The sequence below is a fragment of the Andrena cerasifolii genome, chromosome 15 (genome assembly GCF_050908995.1).
Source record: "Andrena cerasifolii isolate SP2316 chromosome 15, iyAndCera1_principal, whole genome shotgun sequence".
NCBI lineage: Eukaryota > Metazoa > Arthropoda > Insecta > Hymenoptera > Andrenidae > Andrena > Andrena cerasifolii.
This window is the reverse complement of record NC_135132.1, coordinates 2,756,419-2,780,194: the sequence shown is the minus strand read 5'-3', so window position 1 is coordinate 2,780,194 and position 23,776 is coordinate 2,756,419. Positions and strand designations below refer to the sequence as shown.

Genomic DNA, 23,776 nt, shown 5'->3' with positions numbered 1-23,776 from the left:
TATGGATGACGAGATTTTTTTTTGGTTATGAATAACTATTAGGGTGTGTCAATTTTATGGGTAAATTTAAATTTTTTGAAAAATTTAGGATGACAAAGTAATGCTGTTTTTAATCCTGAATCTGAAACTATCTTCAGAAATTTATTTGAGTGAGGTTTAGCTACTTCAAATCACAGTTGAAAAAAGTGAAAATTAAGTAAAATTTAACTGCAAACTACATACTCATATACTGCTTAAGGTGAGTCTTGCTTACAGAAAAGCATGAAAATGAAAATAAAAATATGTGAAAATTAGTGTTTATTACATTCACATGAAAATGTATGGAAATTTATTACAAAATGAAAATATATGTAACTTTAGCAACAGATCTAGGCATATGTCATTTATGTAGTAAATTTAATGCTATTTAACAAAGTCAACCAAAGAAACGACATCTGGTTTGCTTTTGTTGCGGTTCATAAGTTCAAATATTAATTTTTTTTTAAATAATTTTAATAATTTTCGTATTTTTCTATAATTTCAAATGCAATCCCAACTAGGTAAATTTTGCATTACACAAAATTTAAAGGTAGTGGTTAATTTTAAACCTGAAATTGTACCGTTTACTCACTAGTCGTTTTTAAAATTACAACATTCAAAAAATTGACACACCCTAATAACCATTATCGTTGACGGGAATTTTTTTGGTTACGGTATAACCAATATCTTTTGCGGGAATTTTTTTTTAGGTTACGGCGTAACCAATATATATTGTGGGAATTTTTTTTTGGTTACGATACAACCAATATCTTTTGCGGGAATTTTTTTTTGGTTACGATACAACCAATATCTTTTGCGGGATTTTTTTTTGGTTACGATATAACCAACATCTATTGCGGGAATTTTTTTTTGTTTACGGCATAACCAATATGAATTGCGGGATTTTTCTTTCGGTTACGGTATAACTATTGAACTATAGAATATCTGGAATGCGAACTGTGGGTATTTGGAGCCGCGACGCGCTGTTGAAAAGAGATAGTTGCACTGCGCGGGGTGCTGTTTCACTCTTACACACACGTATATACCTGCCTATACTCAAATTTACTACAGGATAGCAGTAGATTTACTACAGGATGGTGTATGATACAGGATAGACACCCATTCAATGCCACTCTCTTGGCCTGGCCAGTCCGGGGTTTTCCGTGCCGTATTTACATTCCAGATATTCGATAGTTCAATAGTTATTCCGTAACCGAAAAAAAAATTCCTGCAATACATATTGGTTATACCGTAACCAAAATAAAAATCCCGCAATACATATTCGTTATATCGTAACCAAAAAAAATTCCCGCAATTTGTATAGGTTATGCCGTAACCAAAAAATATTCCCGCAATGTATATAGGTTATGCCGTAACCAAAAAATATTCCCGCAATATATATTGGTTACGCTGTAACCAAAATAAAATTCCCGCAATATATTGTATTGTATTTTTTGTTTCCCTGTGTGTTCCTAACACACAGGTTAGCGCGGTTTCAAGCATTTCGTTTATATTGCCCAACGAACGATAGTCCTTTTTCCTTTTTCCCTCCTCCCTCCTTCGGGTCCCAGCAGCAGCGACGCACCGGGAAACAAAGTGGTCGGTCACCCATCTTTCCCCAGTACGCCGCCCCGTGATGATTAACTTCGGTGATCTTACGGGAACCGGTGTTTCCATCACGGCCATGGCCGCTGGATTCCCGCAATATATGAGCCGTTTATTTTGACAGTGACCTAAGTCCATTTATATTTAAAAAAAATTTATATATAAATTTTTAATACTAACTTCTAGTTTTACGTATTACTACAGTCAACAACAAAAAAAAATAACAAATGGACTTAGGCCACTTTCAAAATAAACGGCTCATATATTGGTTACGCCGTAACCAAAACAATAATGTTCAATAAGTCAATAATGTTTATTCGTAACCGAAAAAAATTTCCGTCGTCTATAACAGTTCATTAGTGACCAAAAAATATTTCCGTCGTCAATAATGATTATTAGTGACCAAAAAATATTTCGGTTGACAATAATGGTTATTCATAACCAAATTCATTTAAACAAAAATATTAATTCATATGCTATAACTTTTAAAATTTAGGTTATAACAGTTAGGGTCCCTGCTCTAAACAAAAGTTCATTACTATTGAATGATCCAATATAATCTTCCAATAGAATTATTCGGGTACTCTAACTTCAAAAGTATCTGACAGAAAACCAAGGGCGGATCCAGAGGGGGGCGATAGGGGCGATCGCCCCCCCCCCCTCCCCAAAAGTAATAAAAGAAAAATATTACGACACTGTGTACTATTCTATATAAATAATTAATGTGGTAAATTAATTAATTAAGTAAAGTAATTAATTATTTAGGTTATAGTATCAGGTAGAGATATTAAAATATAAATTACAAGGAAATTTTAAATCTTGTAAAGGAAGATTAAAAATTGTACTTATGTACTTTTACATATTTCACCCCCTTCAAGAAAGGCTCCTGAATCCGCCACTGCAGAAAGCTGATAATAATAATAATAATAATAAAGGTAAGAGCATAACCAACCTATAGGTCTACATCCGTTGTATAAGTTGACGCTTATACCCATGAAGCTTATTCATCGACCAACCCGGAAGCCTCTTACAGGATCAATGTTCTTTGGTATCGTTTTATTTTGATTCAATGTGGCTTGCAAGAAGGAAATCACTGCTCAGGATATAATGGACAGAATTTGATTGGATTCAGGTGGAGAATGAGTTTAATGCTACGTTCTACTGTCGCATCAAATCTCTTATTTAATGACCAAAGTGCCTTAATTATTTAATTAATACAATTAAGGAAATTCTCCTTTATACCTTGTGCGAAATTATTTAAGCAATACTTAAATATAAAATATATAATATTTAAGCAATACTTAAATATAAAATATATAATATTTAAGCAATACTTAAATATAGAATATATAATATTTAAGCAATACTTAAATATAAAATATATAATATTTAAGCAATACTTAAATATAAAATATATAATGTTTAAGTTTAAGAATTAACCAGAAATATATAAGGATGATTGTATGTTTAAATATATAACAAATATATCAATATTAAAACCAGTCTATTGTTTATTGTTTAACAAGGGAAATTGTATTCTTCTAAGCACGGTAAATTTAAAAACATAATTAGAAATAATTATTTCCGTAGCCATGGTTTGTTTTATCCTATTTGAGAGGATATAGGACTGTAGGTAAACTTGAAGTGATTATGTAAAAAATAACGACCTTGGATTTATCGATCAGTGTCAAAGAATCGTGAAAGTGAACCGGCAGGAAATTTCTCCTGCACTTCTCCTTTTCCTCTGCAGACGGAATATAATGATAATAATCTTGTAATAGTCGCGCCTTTAAACCGGTCTTTCACTGTACACGACTTCTACTAGCAACTAGAAATAGCTGCAGCGAAACGTAAATTGCAGTATGTAGGCGCAGGTGTATGTAATTAGAAACGCCTGATTGAAGAACTGGGAGGGTATAATGAAGTAAGAGATGAAACGATCATTTCAGAGCCAACTATGTCCATCTATAGTAAAAAAAAAAATTCCTTTGCGGATATAAACCGGTATTATTATTTTAATTATTGGCAAGCTACACCTATAAATAAAATTCATAGACATCTTAAAAATAACGAATTTTATATTCTCTTTTTTTAATCTTTTTAATTCAAAATCTTCTTAATGTTACTAAAATCATTTAAGAACCTTTTCACATGAGACACTTCTGTGGCTCACGATTGATATCTTGTGTGTCATTACACTTACGTTTCTATTACACGGTAGTGACTGTATGGCGAAAGTGCAAGGGAAAGAGAAATTTCTAATTGAGAGTGTGTAACGGGAGGGGTTGACAATATAGCCTGTTGCTATTAAATCTGACCCTGTTTATTTTCACTTGCTAGAGACAGTTGTAGTAGTTTAAAAACAACAGAAATACATAGGAATCTCGCGAATTTTAAGGAAATACCAATTAGGGTAATTGCGGGACAGTTGCCGCACCTTACGCAAAATTGTCACCGTGCCTAAATTTTGCAATGAAAATTTGTTCTAAGGACACATATTATTAGTTTATCATTATTTATTAGCTGGCATTAAAGAAAATCAAAACTTTAATATTTGTCGCACTTCAAAAATTGAAACTAAAAACATCCATTATTTAGGGGAGACGCTGCGCGTGCGGGAGTGGTGCCGCATTTCGAAAAACATTTAACTTTCCATTTAAACTTGTTAAATTTAACTTTTTACTTAAAAAAAAATATTAAAAGCAAAGTAAAATGAAACATCTTTTTAATTTGTAAAAATAAATAGGTGCAGATATTATTTCGGTTTTTCTAAATTTAATTCTTTTCTTCTTGCTTCCACATTCATTACTCATAAAATAAAAATGAAATGTGAATAAGAGTAAAAGCCCACAAATATGTTTGGATTATCAGATTTTTGATTAAAAAATAACTAATTTGCCTTGAGATATCACGGTAGGGTAAATGTCCCAATTACTGCCAGCGTCCCTATTACTGCCCCTTCATTTACTTTACTTAATAAACACGCAACGTATGAAGAATAGTGTAAAAAATAATTTATCATAAAGTTGGGACTGTTCTTATTATTACAGTACATTCTTTATACGTTACGTTTTTTTTTAAGTGAGATAAATAAAGTGGCAGTAATAGGGACACTGACAGTAAATGGGACATCTACCCTATCTATTTTGAGACACTCTTTTTGTATTTTTAGCATTAAAAGCATCCATTTAGTCGACTTACGCTGCATTCCATATAAGAGCATACCCGATGCCCCTACCGATATGCGACCGGTCTGCGCAGCTCCCACTACTACCCGCGGTTTGAACCGCACGCGATTCGTCATGGTGGTTTCCAAGGAATAACTGGTACAGTATTGTCTCGTTAAGGGCTCGGTTTGGTGTACACGATACGGACTTTTCGTTATCCCCACCACTTCTGTCTCACTCTTGTCCGGCGCAGGCGAGAGCGATATGGAATGAGATCGAGCGAGAGGTAGTGAAAGCGAGCGAGAACGGTACGAGACAGACGACGCGTTGATGTTTTGACTCGCTCCGTCTTTCGGACGCCTGACACTCCGTCCTTTGCGTGCGCGATGGTCGCGAGCGTTTACCGTGAGCACGAAAACCGGCCCACGGTAATCGCTTGCGACCATCGCGCACGCTCGCCGCGCACGCAGTGTTCCATCTCGCTCCCCCCTTCGGCCAGAAAGAAGCGAGAAACGAACACTCGGAATTAGAGCTCCGTTCACGATATGGGCTCAACGCCGGCCCCGACCAGCGAGCCGCTAACGAGACAATACTGTACATCCCAAACGCGGGACCTACCCGTTGTCAACGTAAACAACGTCCCGCACGAAAAGTTAACAGAGAGAGTAGAAGGCTGTGCGACGGAGAAAAACATAAGCGGTTAAGGGGTCATGCTCAGTCAGGAAGCCGAAAAAAGGGTGATCTTTGGAAATTTTTTACTCAAAAGCTATAACACATTTATCAAAAAATCTTTTTTCCTTTTAAGGATTGCATCTAATGCCGTGCATCGTAATTTTTTTATTTAAAAATATTTATCAATAACTAAGTTATTGTCCATCACTCGAAGGTTCTCTAAAAAAAAGGCTTCTGCGGTGACCACAGCAGCCGAAAGTCGATCATTTAAAATAAAAAATTCCAAAGAATTTGCTTATTATATTATATTATCTAGTATTTGAACGAAGGATTTTTTATCCGATGCTTAGTTTCCTTTTAATTCACGAAAATCAGGTACGATTTATGATAAAAATTGAAACTTTTACTTTAAACATCAGCCATTCTTTCCCGAATCAATATTTCGAAAAATCCTTCGTTCAAATACTAGATAATATAATATGTTAAGTAAATTCTTCTGAATTTTTTATTTTAGATGATCGACTTTCGAGCAGCAGTGGTCACCGCAGAAGCCTTTATTTTTAGAGAACCTTCGGGTGATGGACAATAACATAGTTAATTATAAATATTTTTAAATAAAAAAAATACGATGCACGGTACTATATGCAATCCATAAAAGGAAAAAAGATTTTTTGAGAAATGTGTTATAGCTTTTGAGTAAAAAATTTCCAAAGACCACCCTTTTTTCAGCCTCCTGACTGAGCATGACCCCTTAAGGGGGTGTCGGGCGTAGCAACGCCTCGCGAGGGTCGTGCCTGCGCGAAGCAGGTATGCTCTAATGTGGAATGCAGTGTAGGTGCCTTCCGATACAGTGCGCATAAAAGTGCGGCATCTATCGCAAATGCCCGGAAGAGACGCCGCACTTTCGTATTTCCAAGTGCTATGTCGAATATCACCTATTCTGGCCGAGAAATAATCCACAGAGTTCCTTTAACATATTGAAAAATTTATATCACGAAAAACTATGAATTTTTAACTACTACGACAGCAAAAATAAACTCGACGTATAACTATTGAGGCAAAGTGCGGTAGGCTTACCTTGAAAAATAGCAAAATCTTTAAAAGTAATAATGGAAACACGTTCTCGCTTCTTAAGTTAACCTAAACGAACAACCTAAAGCAGAGGTGCACAGGGAGCCGTTTTTAGCGCCTAACTGCGAGCAACCCGCGTGTCCCGTTGCTAAGGTTAGAATCGGTGAGGCGAACTGCAGTAGTGTACGTGCATTTGGTATGACTTAAACCCAGCTATATACACTACTGCAGTTCGCCTCACCGATTCTAACCTTAGCAACGGGACAGGCGGGTTGCCCGCATCTAGGCGCTAAAAACGGCTCCCTGTGCACCCCTGGCCTAAAGCAAATAAAATCGACAGTGTTGTATTTTATTACCGATAACTCTGAAATACCGAAGGTGCGGCGTCTCTCCCAGTGCGGCATTTCTCCCGCAATTACCCTAAGCCGCAAAGCAACCCCTAGCACCGTTGAAATATTGTAATAATTGTTTTTAAAATTACGTACCTAAATCTTTGCAACATTCTATCACCATAGAATACATGTAATTAATTATCTAATCTAATACTCAAAAGCAGCTTACTACTTTCAAGTTTCATGATTTTGATTCGTTTTCAAAATATTTTATCAGGCATTCTATGAGAAGCAGTTCTTTTACATTAGAAAATGGTGCTATTAAAAGAGTCAACTGTGTTTTACAGAAACATGAATTCGCAATATTGAAACCAGGATAATGTAACGCCACACCCACGCAGCTTTAACGCTAATAAATAATGCAACGAAATATCCGCGTTGCTTTTAAAATAGTCTGACTCTGCAAGCATATGTATTGCAGTCCCAACCTTGTTGACAGAATCGTTTCATATATTGCATATCAAAGTGATATAAATTTTTTAAATCATGTTTTCGCAACTGAAAGGAGCACAAGTAAGTCGAAATTGAAAAATTAAATTTTTTCATTCGAGCTTTACGTTTTCGAAAAAATTGGCATCTCATTAAAATGCGCAGAATTCGTCGTGGAAATGTGGCACAACTGTAAATGAAACGAATCCTTACAGACAGGAGTTGAAATTGTGGGATAATATTTTTTCAACTTTGGTTTTCCGTTTGAGAAAACACATTTTGTAAATGGATTCCTATTTTGAAACTGGATTTTCTCACGCAGACCTAATCCATTTTAGAAAGGGATTTTCTGGAATAAGAATCGGTTCCACCTTCAAAAAATTTTCTTAAAAAAAAATTCACGTTCAAAAAAAAATTATTCTACAATTTCCATTTATTTTTGGATAAGGATCTATTTCACCCCTAATTGAACCGTATTTACTTCTGTACTGTATCAATTTTAAGCGAATTGTACGCATACTAGTCGAGATTTGAAAATCAATTTTGTATAAAACGAAGATTCAAATAAAAAAAAATTATTTTGAATTGCCAATTTTTTTATGTGAATAAAATCCCTTCCTTCATTTTTTTACATTCCAGGTGCTACTTAACAAAAGTTTCGAATTCAGCTATTGGAACATAGGAATCAGAAATCTGCATTTTACAATAAAATGTTTGTAAAATGAAACTAAAATTTGCGTATTAATGTAACTATAATCTTTAAATGTCTGGTTGTCATAAAACTTTCGATTATAGAGAGTTATAATTATATAATTGTAAATTGTGTAATTATAGTAAGGCATTCTCATTTTGCTATGTAAGATGAACAAAATACGTTTTTAGCAAGGAAATAAACACGGTGCACGTTGCATCGTATTACATCTATTCCCACTTTTGTTCCATTTCGTTACCGCATTGGAAGCAAATAAACCACCGATAACAAAAAACCTTACCAACCTTCTGCAGAGTTCTTATGCCCGAATTAAATTACATCCAGAAAGTTTCAATTACTTCATATAACCTCGAATCCATGACCGATTGCTCGCAGTTGGTTCGCAAATGGAATGTAGAATGTGTTACTCGTATTGTTACCTTATTAAATAAGAAAAGTATCGAACGGGTGTACCAAGAACTTTCTAATAAAAAAAACTTCGCCTGATTTTGCGACCAAGCGGACATTTCGAATTCACATTTGCGATTACTTGTTTGTTAATATTTTGAAACTTCACTTGATGACATTTTGTAGTGCTCGCAGTTTAATTTCAGTTGAAATTATAGACAGTTTTTAAATAATAATTGTGTAACTTACTGTTTTTTAGTTAGAGTACAGTATAATTCTAATAAACACGAAGATAATAGTGAAAAGAGAAAATTTATTTAATATTTATTATAGGATCTTTTGTGAAAACCAGTTGTCTGAGAAAATAAATTTAGAGGGAATTTGAATTTGGTAAATTTGTTTATTTGAGGTTTTAATTTTTTTAATTTTTTTATATGTGAAAAATAAAAACCCAATTGACAGGTATGAAGCGAAACAAGAGGGTAATTGTGATTTAATTTACAAAATTTACTTTGCTTTTACTCGCAAGTAATAAATTTTTTGCGCAGTGCGTGCTGCTTCGTTATTAATATTCTGTATGCTTTCTCAATTAAATATGTGTAATTGCGCGTTTCTAATATCTGTAAAACTTTCATATATTTCAATTTGGTCACCACCCGAATAATAAAAACTTTAGAACATTGAAAGAAAGTGACTTAAGTTCGTGTCCTACCAATAATGTTAATTCGTTATATTGCTTGCTTATATTTAGTTAGTTAGTTATATTGGAACAATATTTTTGTAGAAATCAATCGTATGTAATATTGTTCAGTGGAAAATGTAATATTTGAGACAAATAATAAAGTCGTAATAGAAGTAGAGAAGCTTGATTTAGAGTACTTTAATATTGAATAAACAAATGATTAAATCATAACTAAAATATCTTTAGATCCTAGAAAGTTATTAAATAATGTTTATGCATGTAACAAAACCTACCACTACGTTTTGTTGGCTTAATGTCCATAATTCTGAATTTGAGTGTAAAATTTGAATTTGAATTTTTGCTAACTTTTTTATATTAAAAAATTCACCCCCCCCCCCCATTAATGTAAATTCACGATTAAAAAATTCGACAGCATTGAAGGTATTTTTTTTTAAATGATCCTAGAAACCACGCCCTATTAAAATGTACAGGATGTTTGAACTTAAATGTGTACATAAATTAATGTACAATATATTAATTTTACATAAGCTTGAAGCTAATGTATTAACATTATTTTAAGAGTTATTATATAAATATTATAATAACTTTATGTGATTAATATAATTGTTTTATGGCAACATAATAAGCGCATAATAAATTTAATTTCTGTCACTATAGCATCAAAAATTTCAGACTATAATGGGCGAACTCCACTTGCACCCAAATCGCCCGCAACCCCCGTGGTTCTCGTTTCAAATTTATGAAAATCTCCTGAAATATGGAAGAGAAATCTGTGAAAAAGGTATTATCCGAAAATACGAAAATAATTATTTTTAAATATAAATTATCACTCGGAAACAGGAACATATAATTTATGATATTCATTTTATTACAAAAACCGAAAATTCCTACCGTCGTGGGCGCGGGCGATTTGGGCGTGAGTGGAATTCGCCCAACGTGAATAATTATTAAAAATTAAACAACCGAGAGGATGATAATTTGTATAGCTGTGAGAAAGTAATAAAATAATAACGTGACGCATACACGTATTTCCCTTCTGGAACGGAAATATCAGTATTTGCGATCAACTTTCCTCCCATGCGGAGTCACAAAGGCGATATGCAATTACAGTCTTACGAACTGACAGTGTACTGTCACTCTAATTACACGAGATACATATATGTACATAAGGGCCTCCTCACACGAAATACTTCCAGGATTATACGGCTGGTATTTCAGACGTATTCACACATTTTCAATCTTTGTAACGTCTCGTTCCAGTAGTTCCTGAAGTTCTAGATTATAATGTTGTCAGGTCAACGTTACTCTTTTTCTAAACTTTTGTAAGAAATCATTAATTCACCAAGGAAGCGTGTAGGAAAATTGTATTCACAGTTTTTAAACAATTTCATATTGAGCTTCCTTATTCAATAAATAAGATTAATTAAGAAATATAATTATTGCGCTCAGTTCAACTAAACGGGGTTCATAAATAATTAGCGCTAGGAATAATAAATTTTTAGAGAAACTATAATAAGAGTCTGGCCACGAAAAGGCCACTTTTGATTGACCCGGGGGTGATTCCCTAAGCTTGTGTGGTTTGGAAGGTCATAGTGTACAATATGATTGAATTTGTCTTGACAGTCGATATTGGGTAATCAAATATATAGCATTCCATTTAAAAAAAAATAAAAGTCACCCTCGTTTCAAGGAAAATATTGCGAACACCAAAAATTCAGATACCGTATTATGTTGGAGATAAAAAAACAGTAAGAGTTTTTCTCCTTCAGTTTTTTTTCAAATAATTATCATTTTCGAAAATCCTGTATAAGAATATCGGGTATAGCCGCTTGGCCGCTGCGGTGCTGGGCGACGCAGCGTCAACTTTCGGCAATTTTTACGGCGCCAATTTTAAAGTGTCCATATTTTTTTAAATTTGAACATCAAGGGGAAGGATAGAACTATATTCTCCTTTTTTCAGATTTTTAAAATCGCGCCCGATGTTAAAAACCTGCATTGGTTTAAAATAATTGCACAGAAATGGTGCAATTTTTTTTTTAAACTGAAATAATTTTTTCTTAAAACTTCAATGCCTTCTCTATAAGCACCGTAAAGCGCATCCCCATCCGTTTACTACTTCCATCGTTATAATTTATTGAAAAAAAGTTAGCGCTTAACTTCAAACAGCTGTGAAATCGACATTTTTCAAAATTTTGAAAAATCCTTTCAGGTACGTTTAAATATCACTAAAGACTACAGAATATTCAAATTTCTGCAATCTACGAAAATTACTCCGAAATCTGTCCGAGTTCGCATGAAATACATTAGGCTGTGTTCACACGACACGCTTCGGTGACTCACGACTGGCGTCGCGGATGTAATTGTATTGTAGGTATGTACGCGGTAGGCACTTGACGGAGACAGCACTAAGCAGAACATATAAAACAGATGCAGAGGGATGTGAAAGGTGTGAATGTCCCTAAAATACCATGCACAAGGTACGAAAGGGTTTCGTGTGAGAAAGCCCTTATTCTTGTCGGTATACCAGTGTCATCTTCATTTTATAAGTGTGACTATTTTATGAATAGAGTCGTATGGTTAATATAAATTCAAGTACGGACGAATTGAAAACAACAGTGTGAGATTTTCATTTGTGTATGCAAAAAGACTTTAAACACATCTACTGTTTATCTCATTGAACGCCTCTTGAGTAAACGAGATTGTCTAAATACAAGATCAGTAAATTAATAAAGCAGTAAAGTCTGTTTACTGTGTGCAGAAATTACATTATCGTGTGTTTGTAAATACAGATAGTCACAAAAGTTTATGCACACCCATCTAATGTGTGGGCAGTCCCTTTCTGGTGCTACAACCTGAAAGGGAGAGATTCTTCGTGGAAAAATAAATAGTTAATTTACAAATTATTGTAAATTAACTATTTATTTATTTATACAATAATTTGTAAATTAACTATTTATTTATTTATACAATAATTTGTAAATTAACTATTTATTTATTTATACAATAATTTGTAAATTAACTATTTATATTTTCACTAAGAATCTCTCTCCCAATCAAAAAATATTAATTCTAGGAAGATCTAGATTTAGCTGTACTTCTTAACCTGTATATAAATCTAGGTGGAGGTTCTAGATTGAGCTATACTTCTTAATCTGTACATAAATCTAGGTGGAGGGTCTAGATTATGACTAATGAATTTTTTTACATTTTTTATATTGTTATTAAATTTTTATATAGTTAGAGTGTAATTTTAGTTCATTTAAATGAATTATAATAGATAGGGCAGTTTTAATTAGGTATATATATAAATAATTTACATACCTATAAATTATCTATATAGTTCATATTAATATTAATTTTTTGATTGGGGGCTGGTTTATACCTAAGAAAAACGAATTTGAAAACTAGTCTATATGCGAACCCCTAACTTAGAAGCGGAAAAATACAGGTAGAATAATATGGTACAGTTGCAGATGAAATGAACTTTTCTGCAAAATGAGTTAAAATTGTAGAATTGCTATTTTTCCAACGTGGCTTTATTTTTTAGGAAATTGTTTTTGAAAATGGTACCGACTCCTAGTCAAGTGTACGCATAATCTATGAATTTTCAAAATTCACTTTAAGACAAATATCTACAGTCCATTTCGAAAAAAGAACTTCGAAAACTGAAAAAAGCCTCAAATCAGAAAATGATATTCCACATTTGCAACACATTCTTTCGTGAGGAACCACCCCTTTCACCAGTGTGTAGCATCGAAAACGCACCACCCTAGCTACAGGGTGTTTTGCAAATTGTGGCACAGGCTAAACGGGCCTGACTTAGAATGAAATATTTTCTTATGAGCTGTGCTTTTGAGAAAATCAATTTTGAAATTTCGTCAGGTATATGTGCACTGAACTAAGAATTCGCTCCATTTTCAAGTCTATTTTTTCGAAAGTGAAGTCACATTCGGGAAAAAGTTATTTCACAATTCCGACAGATTTTTCAACAAGAATTCATTTCGGCCACAATTATACAATATTTACCTTTGTATTCTACGAAATTTTTAAAAATTAATTCAGAGGGATTTTCTCGGAAACGGAGCCTCGTATAAAATTTATTCTAAATTTTCCGATGCACCTTGTGCAGAAAACCAAACACACCATGTTATATTTTCTATAACACTACTAATATATATTTTTGACTCTGCCAAGCTGCAAAGAAATGAAATATTTCCCAATGCTGATAAATACTGATATTTATAAAGCGATAGAATTCAATGTTTTTTCAGTAAGATATAATAAATACCAATAAGACAAATTGTCAGATAATTGTAATAAGATCGAAGGAAGTTAAGCTCTATAATCTTATGCCGCTTTCACTTCATCTGCCAATTATTTTGCACTCACAAGTCAGTTGCGAACATGCCCAAAGATGTAAGATTGTGGGAACTTCTGAGCTGAGAAAAGATTGCTAAACCGTTTCCACACGGTGTACCTACAGGCTAGATCGATCTTGGAACGTTTTCCTCGCCGGGAAATCTTTGTTTTAACTAACAGAGAAAAAGGAAACCTGAGCGTTAGGTCTCCCTTTCCTTTGTTACCGCGCGAGAAATTACACAGATACGAGCAATTTGTTCGCGTTGAGTAATAAACCGAGCATCCTCAACCGAAAGACAGTTAAGTAACAACCTCCGGTTAACGCATCTTATTTAATTAACGGGTTGCGTTTCCACATTCCCATATATGTAAAACTTGACTCCTTTTGTCAATGTCTCGCGTTCGATACCGTCATGTGTAAGTACATTGGGAAATAAATGTTACTGGGACAAGTCTTGCACTTTTTACAAGTATAACGTAACACACAAATGTGAGGAAACAGTGTTGGTTACGCTGAAAATCCTATTCTCTAAATTATAAATGATTCTAAAAACACTGTCCAACAGCAATTTTGGTCTGTAAGATTCAATAGCCGTTTCTTATAGATTTTTTGTGCGCTGAAAACTAATCCGCAAACCGTTTATCGTCATCACCCTCAGTTTTTGAGAAATTCGATTTTGAAAAAAAACTGCAAATTTTCAACTTTGAACAGCTTTTGTGTCGAAACAATAATAGTTATTCGGTTGCTTTTCGCGTCAAATTATTCTATAAACCCTCCCGAATACAGCGATATAAGTTATTGGTGCATTATGAACATTTAAATATGTTTAAACAACGAACAAAGGGAAAAGAACACCCGAAATTTACCCATTTTTGCAGATATTTTTAAATTTATTTCCAAAACTAAGGGTCTAGGAGACAATCTGACGACTCCATGCGACGCGGAAGATATTTTTCCTTCGGATAGCATCAACAGAAGTGGTAAGTCACGTTTTGTTTTCAATACAGAAGCGAAATAGTTTGGCAAAACGTGCGGCGTCGACAGTGGTGGTCAACGGCGGCGCGCGTGACTACCACTGTCCGCGCCGCACGTTTTGCCAAACTATTTCGCTTCTGTATTGAAAACAAAACGTGTCTTACCACTTCTGTTGATGCTATCCGAAAGAAAAATTTCTGCTGCATCGCGTGGAGCAGTCAAATTTTCTCCTAGACCCTTAGTTTTTAAAATATATAGCAAAATATATGCAAAAATTGGTGCATTTCGGGTGTCCTTTCCCCTTTGATCGTTGTTTAAACAGATTGAAATGCTTAAAATTCAATAATAACTTATATCGTTGTGTTCGTTAGGGTTCATAGAATAATTTGACAGACCATGCAACCGAATAACTATTATTGTTTCAACACAAAAGATGTTCAAAGTTGAAAATTTGCATTTTTTTTTCCAAAATCTAATTTCTCGAAAACTTAGGGTGATGGCGATAAAAGGTTTGCGGATTCGTTTTCAGCGCACAAAAATTTATAAGAGACTGCTATTGAATGTAACAGAACAGAAAAAAAGTTCAATTTTGTTGGACAGTGTAATTCTATAATTAATATATTATGTTATTATTATAGAATTATTGCTATTTTATCTTATAGAATTATTAGAATTATTTACAATCTATAGTATAGAATTAATCAACATATAATATCAAACTTAATTAATATTGTATCTCAGTGCATTAAAATATTGGGGATATTTATGAAGTAAATTCTTCGAAACTCAAACCACGTTTGGTTCAATTTATAAACTCTAAATTTATGAAATTGATGCTGTTATAATTATTATTATTACAAAGAAATATCGCAGTAACTATTTGTTGGCAGTACAGTAACAGTATTCGTTCAATGTTTTGTCCACTTTTTATAAAAAGCTTTGTAGACTTGATCCCTGAGAACTGTGATTATAAAAAAAATAGCACAGGAACCGTTTTCCGATGACAAAGTGAAAGTATCATGGACTGACTTTTTCTTTTCGAAACTCTTCTGTTATAATTATACTACAAACATGAATGATCACAGTGCTTCCAGTTGCGAAATTATAGTCCAAGCAAACTGATACGCCATGACAGTAGAAATGGCAGAGAATTAGTGCGACAAATGAAATAATATTCTGAAGGAAAGTCAAAATGTTAATAATTTTCTGTAGCATCATTTCAAGCACCCAAATGTTATTTCATCATTTTTCATTTAATATTTCACTATATCTTTACACAATTAGTTTTGTTTCGTAATTAAGGAGACAATATTGTTTAACTAAAAGCACACAGTTTTTTTTTAAAACCCATTCTAATCCTTCTTCATGAATTTTCAGAAAAAAAGTTAACTAAAAAGAAAGATATTACACCATGCACGTAATTCCATTCAGTAGATTAAAAAAAAAGAGATTAACGTGTTTCATCAGATGAGCAAAAAAGAATGTAGCCTAAAACGGACCCGATGATTAAGCAGTAACAAAGTGGTTCAACAATGAAAGGTCGACAGTACAGTTAATTTCGCTCTCGATCTGACGTTCGAATTTGCTGCGCCTCCTACCAACGTGATTTTGAAACTCCCGCCACTCGTATTTCACCGATTAACCTCTGATCTAACCGCTAAGTTTATCTTCTAACAATTAACTTCTTGGAATCGATTTCTGCCTGTGAGTTGTCTTGCATACATTTTGAAACTCTGTTATTTCCTTCAACCACGGAATCTACCCACCACGTAGCCATTAATTTGCTTTTCCCCCTCTAATTAAATCTATTGCACGGAGCTAGTCGCAACTCTTTGTTCCCTTTGATAAATGAATGCCAGTTCGACTTAAATGCCACGAAGTCCTGCGAAGCCCAAACGTTCGAAAATGTTTGTTTAAAATAAATTACCCTTAGTTATTAACGGGATGAACAAATTAAATTGCCTAGAGTTTCACTGCTCTCGTGATCAATTTTCGTCGGCTGTTATAAATAAACGAGGAGTATATAAACAGCAATAAATTAGGGCCCGCAAATAATTGTCTAATATTCTTACATTGTTTATTTACACCAGTACCCATGAAAGTGGCCCTAGTAAAATTTTTAGAAATTTTGAGCGTGTCACTTTATTTTTAAAAAACAATATTCTATTAATAGTTTTATTCTGCACGCAAATATCTGAGAAATAAAAACGCCACTTAAGCCACTAACGCGTTTGTCAAAGAACGTTTACAGTGTACAAATTCTTAACCTAACAGATCCCTCCGCCATTTATTATTTCCCAGCAAAGCTTTGGCGCGAAATATAAATCTGTAAACTATAAACAGTTCGTAATATTTAATAAAACTCGTAGTGTATTTTAGCAGTAGAGTCAAGATCGTGTGTCGAACATGAAAAGGAATCGAAAATGTCACCTGAAAAACCCAGGTTTTAATATTAGGTCAGTCCACATTCTCTTTTAGGCTAGCAGCCGACTGCGACTGTAGTTGCGGCGTTGCAGTCGCCAGTAAACTGCTGGTTAGAAAGGTGATATCGTGGAACATATACATGTACATATGTCCGCTTATTATACTTCCCGACAGAGAATTCTCGGTCCTATGCGACACGACAAGATTTTCTATCATTATCCTCGTGTATTAATCCGCTCTTTCTTATCACTTCTTTTGCTGCGATTGTAATTCTGGAAACGAGCATCCGTCGAAGGAACTTTCTTATATTTTTACATCGTCATAAAACTGACGAAAGAAACTTTAAAATTAGTTTAACCACGGTAACTAAATTTTCCGTAATTGCTACTTTCGAAAAAAGGACGAATATTCGTGGAAATGCAATGGCGTCCTCGGTAGGTTGTAACGACTTTAAAGAAACCGTAGCTATTTCAAATATTTCTGGGGCATGGCCTTGCTCAAACAAAGAGCTCTGTCCAAGTTTTTGCCACTCACTGGATAAATGAAAGGGGCTTTTCAGTTCTATTTGATACCCTTCAGTAAACATCTCTCGCGAGATATCTAAATTAATATCAATGCCCAAGTTTGTCGTGTGCAAACGCACGCCTACGCCTTTTCACTACTTTTAGGTTTTATTTTATGTACAAAATTTATGCAGGCTTGTTTTTGAAAGAGATAAAGTGTAATCCTGTTTCTCCTTTTAAGGGGTTAGACTCAGTCAGGAGGCCGAAGAAGGTGTGATATTTGGGATTTTTTTTCTCAGAAACTATAAAACTTTATTCAAAAAACTTTTTTCCGTTTGAAAGGTAGTACATTTAGCTATGTCTCTGAATTTTGGCGTTAAAAAATATGTATTAATAACCAAGTTATTTACAATCATGAAAATTAAGTGGGGTTGTGGCCGAAAATCGACATTTTACGTTTAAACATTTGCCATTTTGTCCTAAATCAATATTTCGAAAAACCCTTGGTCCAAGAACTAGATAATTTAATATATTAACTAAATTTTTTTGAATTTTCGTTTTTAGATAATCCACTTCCGAGTAATCGTGGTCACCGCAAACCCCTCTTTCGAAAAGGACATCTAGGAGATTGTAAATAACTTTGTTATTAATAAATATTGTTTACCGCCAAAATTCAGAGACCTAGCTAAATGTACAACCTTCCAAACAAAAAAAAGTTTTTTGAATAAAGTTTGATAGTTTCTGAGAAAAAAAATCCCAAACATCGCACCCTTTTCGGCTGACTGAGCGCAACCGCTTAAATAATCTCAGAATATACAAATAGTCAATTTTCAAGTGGGCATTTATTGTACCGTTACCTAATTGATTTTACGAATTCATTATGATAATTCAAACGTAAAACTAAAAATAATGAAAATGAGAAGTTCGTGCCAGTGGTTGCAGAAATGACCTTAGTCCAATAAAAACAGAACATAAAATAATTTTTTACTTTGGCCACTTTCATAATTACTGCCACATTTAGTAATAGTTGCGATGATAATAATGGCACAAGTGAGGCTAAACTTTCGTTAGTAATAATATCCTCAAGTTCTTTCTTATATCGTTGCGAAGATGTTTACGTCGATTCGCATCAATTTGCATTGATATCGCAAGGCAATTAGGAATAGAAATCTCACGCAGACCCGATAAACCCCCGAACCGGAAGCCGATGCAATCGGACGATGACTTGGAAAGTCAATGAAACCCGTCGATCCACAACGGCCCCATGCATCCTCACTCGTCATTATTGTGACTACTACTACTCTCTCATCATTTGAGAACCGTGGAGTCGAGTTGTAATTGACGAGAAATAACGTAGTGGCTCTTTCAAAATCTCCTTTAATGCGAAGCCAACCAAGGACGGGGTTCTGATTTCCCTCGAAATGAAAGCGCACCGTTATTGCACAGATTCTTCCGCCAGTTGAAACGATTTCTAAATGTCCAATATTACTACAGCTGCTTCGATTCTAATATACGAGGTTAGTCACGCACACTTCGCCGGCCGTTTTTCACTTTCAGACCAGCAAAAAATTTAACGAGCTGCCTGGTTTTTTTTCATCTTCGTAAGCGCTCACTTTCCTTTTACTATCGATTCGATCTTTCCTTTTCGGAGTCTTTCTAATCTGGTGGCATGCACAAAGCCTTGGGAAGTACACCCATCGAATGGATAGTTTGCAAGATACGTAAAGAATGTTCCACGGTTAGCTGTGCATAAACTGTCCGCCGGCGGCGCCAGCGAAGGTGGGTCAATCTTGACCCGTGTCCCGCCTTCGTCAGTATGCGACTCACAGGACATTTGTACATCCCATATAACTGTCAAGACACACCACAAGTAACACACAATATGTACATTTTTATTTCATAAATATGTGTACTTTAGTTTGTTAAGATGAAAATTTGAGGACGTTCATTCTCTGGCGTTTAAATAAACAAATTTTATTGTAGGTCAGAAATGGTTAAAATATCTTTCCTTATATATTTCTGTGAGAATTTTGTACGGTTTATTTAAATATAAACACATATCGATAGGTACAGAGCACAACAGTAGTGCCCGTATAAAAGAAGGGTTGGCGAGATGAACAAGGAAAGGAATGGTCAGCGAAGAAGAAGGCGAAGAATAGAGGTATTCTATTTTGCAACGGATGCAACTTTAGCAGTGGCGGATTTAACAGGGCGGCCGATGAGCAGTTGCCGCGTGGGGCCCTGCACAGAAGGCCCCTCAGGCCCCCACCCTTAAAAAAATATGGTTTTATCCAAACTATATTTTTTTTTTGTATTATTACACTGAACCCGCTTTCAGTAAACTACCGCTTTATTTTGCCGAAAATGGGCCCCTGCTCAGAAGGCCCCTCAGGCCCCCACCCTTAAAAAAAATATGGTTTTATCCAAACTATATTTTTTTTTTTGTATTATTACACTGAACCCGCTTTCAGTAAACTACCGCTTTATTTTGCCGAAAATGGGCCCCTGCTCAGAAGGCCCCTCAGGCCCCCACCCTTAAAAAAATATGGTTTTATCCAAACTGTATTTTTTTTTTGTTTGTATTATTACACTGAACCCGATTTCAGTAAACTACCGCTTTATTTCCCCGAAAATGGGCCCCTGCTCAGAAGGCCCTCCTAGGGCTCTATCTTCAAAAGAAATTATGACTTTATCCAAGCACTATATTTTTTTTTCTATACTTCTCTGTACACTTATCCGTTTTAGTAAACTACCTCCTCATTTTTCAAAAAAATGGGCCCCTCGGAACGTTTTCCACCTGGGCCTTTTTCCTTAAATCCGCCACTGAACTTTAGACATGTTTCAAGATACGGATTACACGCGAGTACCTGGAGATGCTGCGAGGCTATTACAGTCGTTTAGCATCTGGCGGCAACACGTTGTACGACAAGAAGTTACGGTGCTAAAAATGGTGGCTGATATCGGCACGGCATAGTGAGGGAATTTGTCGATTTGTCGATAAAAAGTAAGGAAATTGTCACGCACACTGTAACACAGTGGATCAGATTTTGTAATAAAAAATACATCTTTTAACCCTTGGTTGCATAACTTCTTCGATTTTTGAAAAAATACATTTTTGGACTCGTACAAGTGATAATAATAAGAGAAAAAAAAATTGGTACTTTTTTTATTTTTCCACTCTTTCCTCCATTATGATTATAAACTTAAAAACCGCGGAATTGCAATGTTCAGCGTGATGTTTGTAAATGTTGAAAAACTAGGATATGTATCTTTCATGATAAAGTAGTTACATCACACTACAGGCTAGTTAAAAAAAAAATAATAAAAAGAAAATATATGTCGCACATTTGCAACAGTATGCAACGAAAGGTTAAAAGAATCATATTACGTAGAATACAAAAATGCAAGTACTACACACTTTGGCAATCCACCTAGTCGACCGCGACGAGGAGTACTACGGCCCGTGGGATGAGGTATTGCCTGGATCACTTATACCCCATCGTATACGTGAAACTACTGCAACTGGCGTGTCCTCAAGGCAGAGGCACTCTACAGAGTGTTCCTCTACCTATGGCCAATACTCTAGGGTGTGATTATACAGGCAAAAATAAGACGAAAATCAAGAGTGGCGAAATTGCGATAAAGGCTTCCTTTTCGAAAAAATTGACATTGATTTCACCTAAATACGCGAGCATCGTAGGCGCTTGAGGGACACGCGGAGGAGAGCGGAACGCGTCAGCTGCCCGTAGGAAGTTCCGCTCTCCTCCGCGTGTCTCTCAAGCGCCTACGATGCTCGCGTATTTAGGTGAAATCAATGTCAATTTTTTCGAAAAGGAAGCCTTTATCGCAATTTCGTCACTCTTGATTTTCGTCTTATTTTTGCCTGTATAATCACACCATAGAGTATTGGCCATAAGTAGAGGAACACTCTGTAGAGTGCCTTTGTCTTGAGGACACGCCAGTTGCAGTAGTTTCACGTATACGGTGGCGCAGGACATCATATGAGGAGACATTTAACCACATTCTCACGCTCCGGACCCACTATGCCTATTTTATTTACTGCCGAATATGTTTGGCACAAATATATACTATCTACAAAACATCTACCCTGGTAGGTACTGAAATAATCCTCAGCGTACACAAAAGTTTAAAATCACTTGTCCATTTTCACTAAAATCATATCATATGGGAAACTTCGTCCTTCGTGTTTTCATATTCGTACTTTTAGCGACGATTGTGTCTAAAAAAAATAGATTGCGTCTAATCGTATGTTTCAATATCTTCTCACGCGGGGATATTCTTTGGGCTGGAAAAAGTTTCTACTTCCGGTAATTTTCGACCACAAGTGTAACCTTGCCCAGCGTCATAGTAATTGTGAAAATCGTATTTAATGATGGAACAATTGAACACTAATTGAACTCTTCCAACTCCCATTTCTTATTATTTTACGACGCACGATTATGTGCCAACTCTCGTGAGTACAAATTCACAAATTAACGTTTAACGAATTTTAATGTTTACAAAATATTTACAATTTTCCTACAGTAATGGAGAAAAATTTAGAAATCGCACAAATGAATTGCTCTGGTGAAAGGAACGTCGTCTTAAACTGCTTACAGTTTCCAAGTGGATCCCCGGCCTAAGGCCATAGGCGCCGCCATTTGTGAGGTCGAGCGACCCGCCCAAGGCCAAGGATTAAAGGGAATATGTACTGTGGTAGTTGAAAAAACAAAAAGCAATTATTTACTATTATAATAATTGTTTTCTGCAATTTAATCAAGCATTCAAAATGCATTCCCTAGAGAGCAAAATGAAATTAAAATCGTTGTAAAATATGAAATTTACTTGTCCTCGAAATAGATCCGCGCGATGAAAGTTGTGATAGTACGTTTTAAAATGTATCAATACAAATATAATATGAAACAATAATTTATAACAAAATGCCGGGTAAAATTGGAATTCCTAGTTTTGATGAGAAATTTTTCACTCCTGTTTCTAACATAAAATGAGGATACTTGAAAACAAAGAAGGAGTGGTAGACAATTGTCTGAGAATGTCGTGCGGGGAAAGTCCTAAAAGTATGCGCAAAAGAAAATGGATAACTTCAGGAGGATACTAATGCCGGTTGTTTGGTACAAAAATAATATACGTACATGGAACACTTTATAATTTAAGCTCTTAGAACTGAACTGAATAATTACAGTGCATTCTCACTCTTCGCCCAGCTAATGGTAGGCAACCGTCCGTCGAAATTCTTCAATGGAAAGTTGAGATAGTGTGGTGATTATACGAAACACATTAAAAACCAGTGAAATTCCTTCGACTGGGGTTGAAACTATTCGAATAATTCGGTAGATATTTGGATGCTTCACAAGTAGTCGAATATTACAAATATTTCTTGAACATTGAAATATTTAAATATTACGTTCGAAATAGAACCATATTCAAATAATGCCTATATTCGAATATAATATTCAAATACTAAAATTCTTCTTTTTGATAAAATTCTAATTTCAAGACAAATAGATTGGGATTAAAATAGTTTGACAACTTTATTTCACCGTTTATTAACAGAGACATAAAAAAATACGTTACTATTATATTCAATGTTCTACACATTTATGTCGGTTTCAACAAAGAAAAATTTGAGGACTGTAATATAAGAATATTCGAAGATTCTAATAGAGCCCTAATTCGAATGTAATATTCGAGTACCTACAACAATATTTAAATCTTATTAACTCGGCGGTAAAATTTTGTTACAATTTTTTAAAAAACTTTAATGAAGATTTTAAGATATTTCATAAATTTTGTTTGATTCTTAAAACACTGTACTTTAACATAAAAATTACAATATTAAAAAAAAATATTTTGAAACCGTGGTTTCTTACGTTTCAATTTTGGGTATTTTTGACCCGGTAGCGACAACCTGTGTTACAATATGGGGTGCACCTCCCGCCGGGTTAAATACATTATCTAATAGGTAGATACTACAATATTCGAATTTTATTTGAAACATATTCGAGAAGTAAAATAATCTTTGAATTTTATTCCATACTAATAGCTGACCCGTTACCCAACTGGGTGAACCTCACCCGGGAATTATTTAAGACGTTTCCAAAATAAAAAAGCCTAAAAGAAAAAATAAATAACCTATAATCTAATCTAGGGCGCATATAATGTTATATATTCCAAATTTCATTGAAATCCGTTTTGCCGTTTAGGCGTGAAAGGAGGACAACCAAACAGACAACGTTTCACTTTTATATATTAGTAGGGAAGTAGAGAAATACGAATAAAAATAACATATTCAAACACTCCAGTTGCTGAAACACTTAAATAAAGAAAAATTCGACAA

At 34.6% G+C, this 23,776-nt stretch overlaps 1 protein-coding gene and 1 long non-coding RNA gene across 2 annotated transcripts in view; one reads left to right on the top strand and one right to left on the bottom strand.

Annotated features, from left to right (window-relative positions):
* Window positions 1–23,776, bottom strand: part of LOC143377177 (uncharacterized) — a 54,462-nt gene that overhangs the window by 21,197 nt on the left and 9,489 nt on the right. The window lies entirely within an intron of this gene.
* Window positions 20,251–22,277, top strand: LOC143377288 (uncharacterized). Its single transcript, XR_013087278.1, has 3 exons — window positions 20,251–20,422; window positions 20,796–20,891; window positions 22,038–22,277. It is a non-coding gene; the product is annotated as an uncharacterized LOC143377288 (long non-coding RNA).